Below are 15,755 nucleotides of genomic sequence, written 5' to 3'. Positions count from 1 at the left end.
GCACGTTTTGGAATATTAATGGGGGGGGGGTTGTATAATGAACTTTATTAACCACTTCTTGTCATTCCATGATCGTACTGTATTCGCTGGGCAACAGCAAAAGACCACAGATTACAATAAATTCAGTTTCAGGACAGTGGGTTACAATAATTTTTTTCATTGTTATTTTTTTATGAATCCTTGCAGTAAATTCTCTTTAATAAATATGTTTTTATTCCATGACAGTACAGTATTGCTCAGGCAGCCAATGACACAAAACCACAAAACACTGCTGTAGCAACTTACAACCAGATCACAAGTTCCAGACGTTTTCAATTGATCATTTATTATGTATGCAGCATTACATTTAAGGCGGAATTCTTGCATTATATGCAAATGTATCAACATTTTTATTTTATTCCATGACTGGCAGTACAATCGTGTAATGCTGCCAGTATGTCTGTCAGTCATCATAGCTCTAAACCTCTCAGCACAAAAAAAAATAAATAAAGCCAAAGATAATTTGGGAACAAAGTCCCAAACATAGGGACACATTTTAAATATTGCTCTTCTAAACTTAGAAAGTTGCTAGAATAAGAGGTCTTGTGTTACAATGTATTTTCTGAAGGATATGAAGCCTGAAACTCAAATGCCTAGTGAATTCAACCCTCAGTGATTTGCCACACAAATTCAGAAAACCACAAAGTTTACGAGGAACAGACCTAAAATAAGAGGCAAAAATCTGGACATGTGCAAATCTGGACAGTTGAGAGGTATGTATTGTGAAGTATTGAGGTTGGGCATAATTGTTAAGGTGTTTACCCCACAGATCATACCTCTCAACTGAACAGATTTTTTGCCTCGTGTTTTTGATGTGTTCCACATAAATTTTGTGGTTTTCTGGCAAATCACGGAGGATTGAAGTAATAAAATAAAGACATATAGCAAAGATTTCAGTGCCTTCCACACTTTAGACCAGTAGCTGCACAGGCAAGGGCTAAAGGTGGAACAAGCATACCTCTAGAATGGTCAGACAGGCTGGCATGCTTGAGATCCTCCTTATGCAGATCACAATAGACAAAATTCTGTATCATATCCTATCCAGCTATAGGCCACCCTCCATATCCCAGGAAGCTCATAATGCATATTTGGACTTGCTGTACACACATAATATACAAACTAACATCCTGCTCATGGGAGACTTTACCCCTCTATACATTGGGAATCCTATATGGGCTCAAATCTACAGGCACATAGATTCCTGGACTTCAAAAATGCAAACAATCTTGACCAAATAGTGAATACGCACACTAAAGGCTCCAACTTACTGGACCTCATGCTCACAAATATAGGAGAACAGTGCACCCCCCATATCTCCTCATCCCTAATAAGTTCTAACCATAAATCCCATTAAAAGAAGTAACAGGAACTATTATAAGGCAAACTACCTGTTATTAAGTGATGGTTTGTCAAAATTCAGTACCCCTCCAAACCCCAAGAACACACCAGCCTATGCTGAATTGCTCTCAGAAACTCTGAACAACCATGTCAATGGCTGCATAGAAGCTGCTGTACCTACCAGAACTAGCCCCAGCAGCAAACCACCCTGGTGGCATCCCAAATTAAACAGAATATATATAAAAAAATGGCAAAAATCAGGAAGGGTAAATCCTATAAAGATAAAAACTCTCTCATCAAAGTAAATAGGCAAATAAGAGGGCTAATTAGGTCAAGCAAAGCCAACTTTGAGGTTAGGATATCTTCCTAAGTGAAAGATAACCATAAGGGCTTCTGCAGCTATGTCAGGAACTAGAAGTTCAGCACACAGCAATGTGCTGAACTGGTGGTTAATGGTACCACATTCACAGAGCCTGGCAATACAGCAAACCTGTTAGTGGACAAATTCAATTCTAACTTTACTCCCAACTCACCCCCAACCATCCTCCAATAACAAATATCCTCAAACATAACCCCCTCTAACTTTAACTAGGGAGCATATGCTAGCCGCACTCACTAAAGCAAAGAACATGGCCTCAATGGGCCTTGATAACATTGCAGGATGCCTCCTGAAAAGTCTAAAATATGACTTATCAGGACTCCTGGAGCCATTATTTAACTATAGTCTTAAAACAGGCTTTGTGCCACACGAATGGAGGACTATGACGGTCATCCCCCTTCATAAGGGAAGACCTTCAACAGATCATGGAAACTACAGGCCCATTAGTCTGACTAGTCTTATTTGCAAAGCTATGGAAAGAATTATCATGGAAATTACCAACAAGGACATAAGTAACCTCCCGACACTGGATCCACCCCATTAGGTCATTCACACCAGCATGGACAATGACTGAGTCATATTTGTACTTGCCTTGGAGTGACCTGAGTGCTTGTGTTATGTGGCGGATCCTAGCGCCCGACATGCAGCTCACCGTGACCTTCTCCTTGTTCAACCTGGTGAGCGGGACGTCAGTGTGCCTGATGATAGAGTCACCTATTACAAGTGTATCAGGTGTGTTGTTTAGCCTTAAGGGCTGTGACTGTTTGTCACACTGGCTTTGTGAGCTATGTGTTGCACGTGTTTTGTTTTGGGGTAGCAGTTGCTTGGGTGTCTGCTTTGGAGGTCTCTGCTGCTTGGGCAGATTTTTATTTAGAGCCTCCGAGTATGTTTTTGTGTCTTTATGTGTTTGGTTTGCTGTCGTGGTAGGTCTATGTGAGACTGGAATTGTAGTGAGTGTGGTTTCCTTCTCCTCCTGACTGGTTACGCCAGTACTGAGTTGAGAGAGCTTAGCCTCCAGTTTGGCTATATGGTCGCGTCTCTCACATGTGTTGGAATTTGTTGGGAGGAGGAGAGGGTTGTCTGTGTACATGAGGCAGTTGTAACATTGCCTCAAGATTCCCAGATTCACCAGCTGAACCGGAGAGGAGATTGACAACTGACCTTTGGACATGCTAGAATAGCATTGGAAATTCCTTTATAATTGAAAAAAGGGCCAATGGGGAACAAAGTACTCAAGGGGAGTTTGTGAGGGTGTAGTGCTTTTAATTTTTTAGTGCTGACTTATATAATTGCTTTAGTGAGCAAGTGCCAGGCTTTAGAGTGGGAATAGGGTGTTTATTATGAGAACCAGATCAGTTCTAAGGGAAAAAGTGAAGAGCAGACTTTGTGGAGCCGAGAATGGTTTAAACCCAATTAGCGGCTGCCGATGCTGCGCTATCGCAAAATCGTCTGGCAGCTAAAGCAGGTTTTATACAGGGGGACTTGAAAGAGCTAGAAATTGGCCCAAAACGGCCAATAGACTACCAGATTCTTGTGCTGGGAACACTCCTCCAGGGATAGATAGGCTGCTGCAAGCTCCCCACTGCCACTGGTGAACAAAGAAGTCTCCCTTTATCCAAGAAAGGAAATGGGCAACACAGGAACTTTCCAAAAGTCCAGAATACAGTAAAGCCTGTATTTGGACTACTCTAGGTCAGGAAAGACGAGAAACAAGGAAAAAAAATGTTTTTTCTTTTTTGCAACAAACAGCAGGAAAATGCAATAAATATGTAACACATGCTAGCACACTTGAGTGTGTAGCCTCAACAGGTAAATGCAACAAACAGGACAAACTTTAAAAGTGCAGGTGCAAAAACAACTTTAAACAGTTTAAAACAGTTCAAGAAGCAGAAATACTTGCAGTTTAGCTAGATCGGACAGTCGCCCAGGTAGTAGCAGGAAAACAAACACTTTTATCAGGTTAGCAGTCACTCTTTTAGCCTCTCTGTTGCTAGCACCACTCTGCAGGACCACAAGGAGCTTGGCTGAGTAGTAACAAGCGCAAAAACCGCGCCAAAGTGGGTTTTATACAGGGGGACTTGAAAGAGCTAGAAATTGGCCCAAAACGGCCAATAGACTACCAGATTCTTGTAATTCTTGGATGTCAAAGACCTCTAATTAACCAAATCTGCAGATAATTGCAAACTGGGAGCAGTAATTGAATCCTCCAAGATGAGAAAACCCTTTAGGAAGGTCGAATACAGATGAATGCTTGATACTAAAGCCATGGCTTATAACTCAATGCCAAGAAATGTATTATAGTACATTTTGGGAAGTCTGCCACTCTGTACAAAGAATGTGTGTTCAGTTGGATTTTTAAAAAACGACTAAGCGCTTTCACCTATAATACATCAAGACTTCATCAAAATGACAAATAAAATGCTCAAAGCATACATCCTTGACAAATGATGAACCTTAACTGAAATTAATTAACTGGGCAATTAAACATCAATTATTCTAAAAATGTTCTAAAAAAAAAAAACATCAATCTCAGTATAACAATGTTTTTTATACAATCATACATTTTATTTAAAAATTGTGTATATATAAATATATATGTAAACTGTATATTTGGGTGTATCTACCTATAATACATACTTGATTGAATAAATAAGTAATCTATAAATAAATATTAATACCATACTAAACATATTAAATAAACCATAGTGTTCTAAACATTCCTGCTATAATTTTAAGTATACCAATAATGGAACAGAAACCATTTATACCCGGTCTGTTAGTGGCATCCAACCTCAACTGCCACATTGTTTCCTTGTGTTCCAAGATACTCTTACTGTCACCCCTCTCTTGTTAGCAGGAACTTTATCAATGATAAAAAATGAATACCTTTTAAATGTATACCTTCAGTAGGGCAGAGGGAGAAGGAACAAGCAAAACGACAATGTGAGGAACAGAACTACCAATCGCATTTGACTGACATTGTTCACAGACAGAATTGGGGGTTTATTATTTTTAATTTGAGTTCTATTTCCTTGTCACCTGTTCATTAGTCTTTATTAGGGAAAAGATTAACATTTGTGCCTTTGTTTAAATTGGATTTTGTGAATTTATTAGTTAACTTGAAGTTATATACTTTTTTTTCTTTCGGCTTTTCCCGGTTAGGGGTCGCCACAGCGGATCACCTGTCCACTCATGATCAGCAGTGGAGTTTTACAGTGTCGAGTTGCCAGCCCAGTGCCCAGCCTTCCACAGAAGGCACACACATATGCACACACACATACACACACACACACACACACACACACACACACTCACACCTTTGGGATATGGGAGGAAACCCACGCGACCACAGGGAGGACATGCAGACTACACACACACACACACACACACACACACACACACACACACACACACACTCACACACACACACACACACACACTCACACCTTTGGGATATGGGAGGAAACCCACGCGACCACAGGGAGGACATGCAGACTCCACACAGAAGGCACCCCAGCCAAGAATCGAACTGCAGAACCTCTTGCTGTGAGGCGACAACATTAACCGCTGCACCACCACGGCTGCCCATCTTGAAGTTATATACTAGATTACTGAATTTAAAAATGTTTTTGGATTGTAATGTGCATGACCTTAAAATGTTGAAAAGTAAGAGTGCCTTTATTCCCACCTCCAACCCTTGTGTATTGGCCTTTGAATGAATTTGTGACAATGAAATTAGGAGTTTAAATAGGAATCATGGGTCGAAGGGACAATCTGACCCAGGATGAAAGGGCCATGCTACGTGAATTGTTTTCTAATAATGACATCAGAGTAATGAAGCTAGACAAAGGTGAAGTGGTGGTAGTTCTGAATTATTAATTACCACCCCTCCATGCTGACTACTCATGTATAATGTTCCACATTTTAAATGATGGTACAACCTATGAAAGGGTTTCAAGAAATTAAATCAATGTGGCATATGCTAAAAAAGATTGTTTTTTTGTTTGACGTTCTTAGTCAGAGTGTCATTACACAACAGGAGTCTGAATAGGCGGCACAGTGGTGCAACTTTTGGCATTGTCACCTACAGCAAGATATTCTCTGGTTCAATTCTCAACTGGGGTGCCTTCCGTGTGGAGTCTGTATGTCCTCCCTGTGTTCCCATGGGTTTCCTCTGGGTGCTCCAGTTTCCTCCCATATTCCAAAGACATGTATCTGGAGCATTTCTCCCCAGGCCTTCATAGGAAATGAGCTCTGTCCCAGTCAGATTTTCCCAGTAAACAAATGTTAAATAAATAAAAATATTTAAAGGTTGAGAAACTGTTTATGCCTTCTAAATTCGGAATTCAAAAATTCACAAAAATTAATTTGACCACCCACCTTAACACCTGTTGTTGCAGCTAGGGAGTCAAAACTGAACTAATAGCAACTTACATTGATTTTCATTGCAAACATATTTCGATTAATATTCCTCATATATTACATGATTCCTGGTAGTTTACTATCATAACGTGGAATGGCAATTAATCGAACATGGTTTGGTCTAATGCGTTTTTTGAACATTTTGTAATGCCGAACTGGAAAGTAAGTCTCTATTCACTAATATGAAGTAGACATTATGAATGGAGATTGCAGTACAGTGCAGATTGGGAAATTTACCCTTTTCATTACTGTAGTGCAATCTTGAAGCTGGTATACATAATATGCAGGGGGTTGGAGGGTGCAGAGGGGCTTGCCCCCCCTGCTAAAATGTAATCCAATGTAGATTTTTGTTTTTGTGTGTCTTTGTTTGATGTTCAAGTGTCTGGACACTCAAACATTTAACATAAACCTTACAGACATGGACACAGATGAAGAATAAGGGTAACTGAAGGGAAGGAGTCATTGGTTACAATTTCACTGCTTTTCGGTAATTCCAAATTGTTGCAAATGTTGATCATCATAGTTTCCATTTTTGACATTCTGCCTTATCGGTATTACCAAATTCGACAAATAAATTCAGTGTTATGACTAAAATAGATTTTGCCATTCAACATTATGATACCAAACCATTCCTGACATTTGTTGGAATTGCTCAATTCTTTAGAAGTTAATGAATACACATGTTTAATAGCAATGAGGTTCATAGGTTCATAGGTAGGTATTAGGCTATCTGCCCAAAGGCATTTATAAGCCTAGCCAGAATGTGTTGGCTTTCGCCGCCCCCTTAGATTAGTTCCCTGCGCCTCTGTCCAGCAGAGCCATTGAAGTGATCTATGGGGTAAACTTTCTGTTTCCCATCCACTCGTCAAGGTTTCTCTTGAAGAGGGTTAGCAAGGAACTCTGCCTAATGTAGATTAGAATCTTGTTCCAGAGCATGGGAAGTCTCTGGGACAGGAATCTATCCCTCCAGCATGTCCTATTTATTGTTGTGGTGAGGTTTAGATCCCTGGAGCGTGTGGCTCGAGGGGATATGGTTTTCTTTAGGTGGAGCATGCCCATCAGTTCTGGGTTGGACATGGCCTTGTATGTCAGGCAGAGATCACTTCTGAGTAGGCGGTATGCAACCAAGTACAGTTGGAGTTTCTTCAGTCGAGCTGCATAGGGCATCTGCTTGAGGCCAGTGATCCTCTTGGTGAGGTACTTCTGTGGTCTTTCCAGTTGTTGCAGGTGTCTTGTAAGGTACATCCCAAATGAGGCATTGTACTCTATGATGGGTCTGATGAGTGATGCATAGAGGGGCCCAATGAACTCTTTCGATCTGGATGCAAACCCTTTTGTGATTAGGTGAGCCACATAGAAGGATCTTCTAACCACTTTGGAAGTGTGATTATCAAAGGATAGGTTACCATCTACTTTGTTCCCCAGATCCCTTATTATGTCTTCCGTATTTAGGAGGCTACCACCTATGCGGTAGTTTGTGGGTACTTTATTTTTTCCAAAGGGGATGACTATGCACTTTTTGGCATTTAGCTTGAGGCCATGGTTTTGACACCAGGTATCTGTCTCAGTGAGACCCTTTTGGGGGATGTCTGTGTCAGCCAGTGAGTCAGTTATAACCCCTAGTTTGCAGTCGTCTGCAAACTTGGATAGCCATAGTCCTCTTGTGCTTGCCTGTACCTCTGAGAAGTATATGCTGAACAGGAGGGGTCCTAGGACTGAGCCCTGGGGAATGCCACTTGTAACCGGTTTAGAGTCAGACCTAGCTCCCGCAACTCTTACCATGTGGGTTCTGTCCGTGAGCCAGTTGGCAACCCATCTCATGACGTAGGGGTTTATGTTCAGGCTGGTGAGCTTGTCTATAATACCTGAGTGGGGAATGGTGTCGAAGGCCTTTGCAAGGTCTAGGTAGACTGTGAGGACCACTTTTCCCTTGTCTATAGCCTTGGTAACTGTCTCAAAGAAGTCCTCCAGGTTTAGAAGGCATGATCTATCCTTAACAAAGCCGAACTGGGTAGGATCCAGTGTTTGGAGGTTTCCAATGTCTCTGTTAATGAGATCCATGATGATGCGCGCCATAGCTTTGCAGACCAAGCTGGTCAGGCTTATAGGGCGATAGTTCCCAGGGTCCGTTGTGACTCCACCTTTGTGGAGTGGAATTACCATTGCTGTGCGCCACTCTGTGGGCACGTAGCCTGTGGAGAGGCTGAGTTTAAACAGTGTGTTTAGGTGAGAGGTTACTTCATCTTTGAGCTCATGTAGGACGCAGCCTGGGACACCATCCTGTCCCATTGATGCTATGTTTTTGGCTTTGGAGAGGGCTGTTTTAACCTGAGTGTCTGTGATTTCAGGGGCACTACATTCTTCTGGTATAGTTATGGGTCCTTTTGGGGGTGAGGGGGGGGGGTGACGTGTGCACTGAACCTGTCTGCCGGGATGTTGGCTATATCAGTCGGATCAGTGTATTTTGTGCCATTCTGCACTAACTTTGAGCAGATCTGAGAATTGCCACTTAGATTCTTGACAAAGCTAAAGAATGCCTTGTGGTTATCTTGTGGAATCCATGGCAATTTTTATTTCGAAGCTACCCTTGGATGATTTTATGAGGGAATGTAGTTTCTTGCTGATACTGATCAGGGATGTCTTCCCTTCTTGGGATTTTACTCTTTTCTGTACTGGTTTCTTCCTTCTATTGTATAGCTTGTTTATGGCAGGGGTCCACCAGACTGGTTTCCTTTTCTTGAAGGAGTGATTCTTGGTTTTGTTTGAGATAGCATGATCCATGCATTCTTGTAAGTGCCCGTAGAGTGCATTAGTAAAGGATTTTGCAGCTTGGACAGTGTTATCCTTTAGCATGGGGGCTTTGAAACTTCCCACCTCGGTCTTAAATAACGTGAAGTTTGATTTTGAAAAGTTTTTCATGGTGGTTTCTTTGACCGGGGGTGGTGGCAGAATGTGGATATCCAGAGTGATTAGTTTATGGTCAGATCTAACCAGCGAAGGGTTGACCTCCGGTGTGGAACACCAGTCGCCCATGTTGGTGATGACCAGGTCCAATATATTGTCACCTCTGGTGGGGGTGTTGACCAGTTGATCCAGGGCATTTGAGTTTAGAAATTCTAGGAAATGTTGGGCAAGGGAGTTTGTACTTGAGTAGTTCTCCCAGTTAATGTTTGGGTAATTGAAATCACCCAATATCAGGGGGTTTGGTAGGACCTTTATGTTTTGCAGTGTTTCCAGGAATGTGGAGTGGGGGTCCTGGGACATGGTGGGTGATCTGTAGCAAGCTATAATTTGAATAGCAGTTTTGCCCATTGTTAGTTGCACGTGGATGATCTCTGAAGCTCGTGCTGTGCCACTAACCTGGAGGTGTGGGTATCCTTGATGAATATGGATACTCCTCCGCCTTTTGTATTTCGGTCTGGGTTTTGTGGCCGAAATGTATGGTATGAGTTGTAGCCTGGTAGTGCTGGGGTGCTCTCTGGAGCCTTAAACCAAGTTTCTGTTACTGCACATATATCGATTTCCTCCATACTGAGGAGTGCCTTGAGTGCGTGCATTTTGAGGTTTAGACTTCTGGCACTGAGTAGCATTACCCTCAGTTTTTTGTTGCTTGTGCTATTTACGGCAGTGGGTTTGTCTTTTGAGCCTTGCCTAAAAAAGGCACTATGGGGGTGGCAAGAGCCTTGGCCAGTATTCAAAAGCCTAAGGCTGACAGGTGCAAGCCGTCTCCAGCGAAGCAACGTGGCTTGTCGAGCATGTCGTCCCAGGCTGACAGACACTGGATCCCCTTTGAATGACACCAGAAGCCTAGCCAATTGTTGAAATTGATCATTTTTTCTCTATACCGTGGTATCATTCTTGGTGAGGGCAGGATGCTACTCAGAGTCATACCGGCCTGGGCTACGTGATCAGAGAGCTCCTCCATGTCTCTTTTCATATAGTCCAGAGAGGTATGGCTCAGGTCCTTCACACCATCATGGACAATGACAGAGTCATATTTGTACTTGTTCTGGAGTGACCTGAGTGCTTGTGTTATGTGGCGGATCCTGGCACCCAACAGGCAGCTAACAGTAACCTTCTCCTTGTTCAGCCTAGTGAGTGGGATGTCAGTGTGCCTGACTATAGAGTCACGTATTACTAGTGTGTTGGGTATGTTATTTTGCCTTAAGGGCTGTGATTGTGTGGCACACTGGTTTTGTAAAGTATGTGTTTCATGGTTTGTGATGGGGGGTAGATGTTGCTTGGATGTCTGCTTTGGAGGTCTCTTTTGCTTCTGCAGATTTTTGTTTAGAGCCTCCAAGTATGTTTTCGTGTATTTATGTGTGTTTTTTGCCAGTGCTGGTTTCATAGGTCTATGTGAGACTGGTGTTGTGATGCAAGTAATTCCCTTCTCCTCTTGACTGCCTGGTCCAGTCTTGGGTTGACAGAGCTTAGCCTCCAGTTTGGCTGTATAATTGCATCACTGACATGTATTAGTGTTTGGTGGAAGGAGGAGAGGGTTGTCTGTGTACATGAGGCAATTGTAACATTGCCTCAAAATGCCCAGATTCACCAGTTGGGCCAGAGAGTACACCTGAAACTGCCCTTTGGACATGCCTGGATAGGTACAGTGAACTGTTTACTGATTGGCTGGTAAGGTCGAATAGAAAGCCTTGTCCTTCTCTACAGTATAGGGTGGGGGTCTAGTGCTAAGGTTTATTAGTGCTTGCTATGAGTTTTGAGCAAGTGCCGGTATGAGAAGTGAATGGCTTGAGTGCTTAAGTTGAAAGTTTGTCTAGTTCCAAGGGAAAAGTTGAAGAGTAGACTTTGTGGAGCCAGGAATAGTTATACCCTAGCTAACCGGTGCTGCCCGGCGTGCAATACCTTGCAAATCCAGGTTTTATAGCAGGGAAATGAAAGAGATAGAAATTAGAGCAAAATGGCCAATAAACTACTAATTTCTGGGCTGAAACCACTCCTCCAGGGACAGATAGGCTGCTCAAAGCTCCCTCTCTCACAGTGAACAGAGAAACTTCCTTATATCTAAGTAAGGTATGGGCAAACACAGAAACTTGTAACACAGCCCTGAATTCAGCACTAACCTGAAAACTGGACTATACTAGCTTAGAAAGGTGGGAAAACAAGTATATATATGTTTTTGTTCTTTTCAGAAAATAAAGCAGATACAATAAAAAAAAAACCACTTTAAATGCACAGAAACGGCTATCACACTTGAGTGTGTAGCCTACAACAGTTAAACAGGTAATTTAAACACAAAAATGACTGTTAAAGTGCAGGCAGTAAAATAAGTACAATATGTAGCTGAAACAAGCTTTTTAAATCACAGAAACTCTAGAAAATCGGCGTTTTAGGCAGAATTAGCTAAAGGCAGCAAGAAAATGCAGAAAAATGATACTTAATCGCTCCAAAGTCTCTCTTTTGTCTCTCTGCTACTGTAGAACTCTGCAGGGCACCAGGCAGGAGCTTACTGAGCTGTATACTAGCACAAAAACCTTGCAAATGCGGGTTTTATAGCAGGGAAATGAAAGAGATAGAAATTGGCCCAAATTGGCCAATAAACTACTAATTTCTATGCTGAAACCACTCTTCCAGGGACAGATAGGCTGCTCAAAGCTCCCTCTCTCACAGTGAACACAGACACTTCCTTCCATCCAAGAAAGGTTTGGGCAAACAAAGAAACTTGTAACACAGCCCTGAATTCAGCACTAACCTGAAAACTGGACTATACTAGCTTAGAAAGGCGGGAAAACAAGCATATACATATTTTTTTGTTTTTGTCAGAAAATAAACCAGATACAATCAAAAAAACACTTTAGATGCACAGAAAAGGCTATCACACTTGCGTGTGTAGCCTACAACATTTAAACAGGTAATTTAAACACAAAACAACTTTGTTAAAGTGCAAGCAGTAAATTAAGTACAATATGTAGCTGAAACAAGCTTTTTAAATCACAGAAACTCTAGAAAATCAGTGTTTTAGGTGGAATTAGCTAAAGGCAGCAATAAAATGCAGAAAAATTATACTTAATCACTCCAAAGTCTCTCTTTTGTCTCTCTGCTGCTGTAGAACTCTGCAGTACACCAGGCAGGAGCTTGCTGAGCTGTATACTAGCACAAAAACCTTGCAAATGCTGGTTTTATAGCAGGGAAATGGAAGAGATAGACATTAGCCCAAAATGACCAATAAACTACTAATTTCTGGGCTGAAACCACTCCTCCAGGGACAGATAGGCTGCTCAAAGCTCCCTCTCTCACAGTGAACAGAGAAACTTCCTTCTATCCAAGTAAGGTATGGGCAAACACAGAAACTTGTAACACAGCCCTGAAATTAGCACTAACCTGAAAACTGGACTATACTCGCATAGAAAGGTGGGAAAACAAGTATATTTATTTTGTTTTTTTTTTCAGAAAATAAAGCAGATACAATCAAAAAACACTTTAAATGCAAAGAAATGGCTATCACACTTGAGTGTGTAGCCTACAACAGTTAAACGGGTAATTTAAACACAAAAACGACTTTGTTAAAGTGCAGGCAGTAAAATAAGTACAATATGTAGCTGAAACAAGCTTTTTAAATCACAGAAACTCTAGAAAAATCGGCGTTTTAGGCAGAATTAGCTAAAGGCAGCAAGAAAATGCAGAAAAATGATACTTAATCGCTCCAAAGTCTCTCTTTTGTCTCTCTGCTACTGTAGAACTCTGCAGGGCACCAGGCAGGAGCTTACTGAGCTGTATACTAACACAAAAACCTTCAAATGCGGGTTTTATAGCAGGGAAATGAAAGAGATTAGAAACTGGCCCAAATTGGCCAATAAACTACTAATTTCTATGCTGAAACCACTCTTCCAGGGACAGATAGGCTGCTCAAAGCTCCCTCTCTCACAGTGAACACAGACACTTCCTTCCATCCAAGAAAGGTATGGGCAAACAAAGAAACTTGTAACACAGCCCTGAATTCAGCACTAACCTGAAAACTGGACTATACTAGCTTAGAAAGGCGGGAAAACAAGTATATTTTTTGGGTTTTTTTTGTTTTTGTCAGAAAATAAACCAGATACAATCAAAAAAACACTTTAGATGCACTGAAAAGGCTATCACACTTGCGTGTGTAGCCTACAACATTTAAACAGGTAATTTAAACACAAAACAACTTTGTTAAAGTGCAGGCAGTAAATTAAGTACAATATGTAGCTGAAACAAGCTTTTTAAATCACAGAAACTGTAGAAAATCAGTGTTTTAGGTGGAATTAGCTAAAGGCAGCAAGAAAATGCAGAAAAATGATACTTAATCACTCCAAAGTCTCTCTTTTGTCTCTCTGCTGCTGTAGAACTCTGCAGGACACCAGGCAGGAGCCTGGTAGAATGTTGAAAGCAGTAGTTGCAGACATTTGGTCTTTACAACACTATAGGTTTAATTTTAAAGAAAAATGTATTCATTTAGTTGCAGCTTTTCTTTACCTGGCTGAAGATGATGCATTTAAGATACACAATACTTTTTTTCTTTCTAGAGAACAGCAGACCGATTTGACAAGTCATTAAATGCACACTCCTACAGTATTGTGAGGCTATGAAGAGCCTGTCATCTTAATTCATCGCTCATTTTTCAACAAAAAACAGAGTTCACAGGAGTCTATTGGTACACTGACTGCTGGTGACTGAATTAAGGCACTGTGCTAAATAGTGTGAATTCAGTAGGTTGTAGGATTCACTGTTGAGAAAAAAAATAGTCTATGACAATAAGAATAAGAGTGTGGCTTTCCACTGCCTACAACTGTGAATGTATACAGACAAGCAGAATTAACCAGTATTCTGATGAAATAGTTTGCTGAAGATTAGGATGTGTGCAAAATTAAAATGAAGCTTAAATCTGTTTGTACTACACGGAATAACACTGTCAAAACAAACTACAGTTTGAGAAATGTTTCAAGCAGTATGACAGCAAAGAAAGTTATTGCTGCATATAAGTCTTATAATTTTCTTACAAATGCAAAGCATTCAGCTCAGAAACCACCATTTTGTTCATGGTGAGACTGTCGGCATGTTATGAATTTATTCGCAGAACTCAGTAGAGAAATGGTTAGGCTGCCACACTTCTAATTCAGCAACAAAAGAGAAGGAGGCCCCAACACACACAAAAGCCAATGCTGGTAACACAATATGAACCAAAAAGACAAATAACCAGCACAGCTACCACAACCATAAAATTAAAATAGCTAAGTTTATTAAGAACAAGGATAAGCGCTTACGCATTCACAAATGCTTCATCAGATCTGATAAAGCGTTTGTGAATGCGAAAGCACTTATCCTTGTTCTTAATAAACTTATCTATTTTAATTTTATGATGAAGCATTTGTGAATGTGAAAGTGCTTATCCTTGTTCTTAATAAACTTATCTGTTTTCATTTTATGATCGTGGTAGCCATGCTGGTTATACACTTCTAATTCAGGTATGTCTGAGTCTAGGAAAAGGGCCAGAAAATAGTGATGGAAATAAAACTGATAATTGTACAGCACTGGCTCTTACAATTCATTGACTAACCTCCATAATGCAGAATCAGATGTTTTGGTTGTGAATGCAGTTGTATGAGACTGTGTGTATAATTTCCTCACTTCGCACAGAAATGAATCAGCATTGTCAAGGTAAAAATCAATGGACTGAAAAGTATCTATAAATCTGAAGGAGTTGGGTGTTGGTATAATGGTTAAGGTGTTTATATTGCAGACACACAGTACAGGGTTTGATTATCGTCTTTGGTAACTGTCTCATTGGCTAGGCATGTAATAGTCTGCAGACTGATTGCCTAGTGTTTACTTATTAATGGAAGTTCACTTTGATTTAAGCCAGGCATTAGGACAGAATGTAATATTAAAACTGAAAGTTCATTCAGAGAAACACGTTTGAAAAGCTTGCTGTCAGAATCAAACATTTAATTGCTGACATTCTTGTCATAAACCAAAAGTTACCGAGTTGTGTACATCTACAGAAATTAACAGTGCAATTTATTTTTAAAGTTGTATCGAAAGCTGGAGGGACAGATTCATAACCCAGAGGCTCCCTTCACTCTGAAATAAAATCTCAGTCTAGGTTAGGCAGAGTCCCTCATTGACTCTCTTCAAGAGGAATCTTGATGAGTGGATGGGAGATCGTAGGTTTACCCCGGGTATCACTTCTGTGTCACTGTTAGACAGAGGCACAGTATACTAACCTCGAAAAAGGGCATAGCAAAATTCATTTAAAATGGGTGGCGAAAGCAAAACACACTCTGGCTAGGCTTATAAATGCCCGAGGGCAAATAGCCTAGTATGAGCCTATGAACAGCCACATAGATTGCGAAAATCATATATATGACAAAGAAAATTCACAGCATGCAGATGAAAGTCCAGAACACTAGAGGCTGCAATGTTGTCCGTCAAAATTATTTGCAAACAACTGTGTTTTGCAGACTCAAAGTGATCATGGTTTGCCCTTCATAAGGTACATGATTTGCAAGGTCACAGAATCAGTAATCCATTACAGTCTGTTATGTCTCAGAAACAGAATGCAGCACAGCTCTCAACCTCATAATGGAAGAGATCA

Source organism: Protopterus annectens, chromosome 6.part1, assembly GCF_019279795.1.
Source record: "Protopterus annectens isolate FY-2018-M chromosome 6.part1, PAN1.0, whole genome shotgun sequence".
In the NCBI taxonomy this organism is placed as follows: domain Eukaryota; kingdom Metazoa; phylum Chordata; order Ceratodontiformes; family Protopteridae; genus Protopterus; species Protopterus annectens.
The sequence above is the reverse complement of the archived record's forward strand: the minus strand, read 5'-3'. Positions refer to the sequence as shown.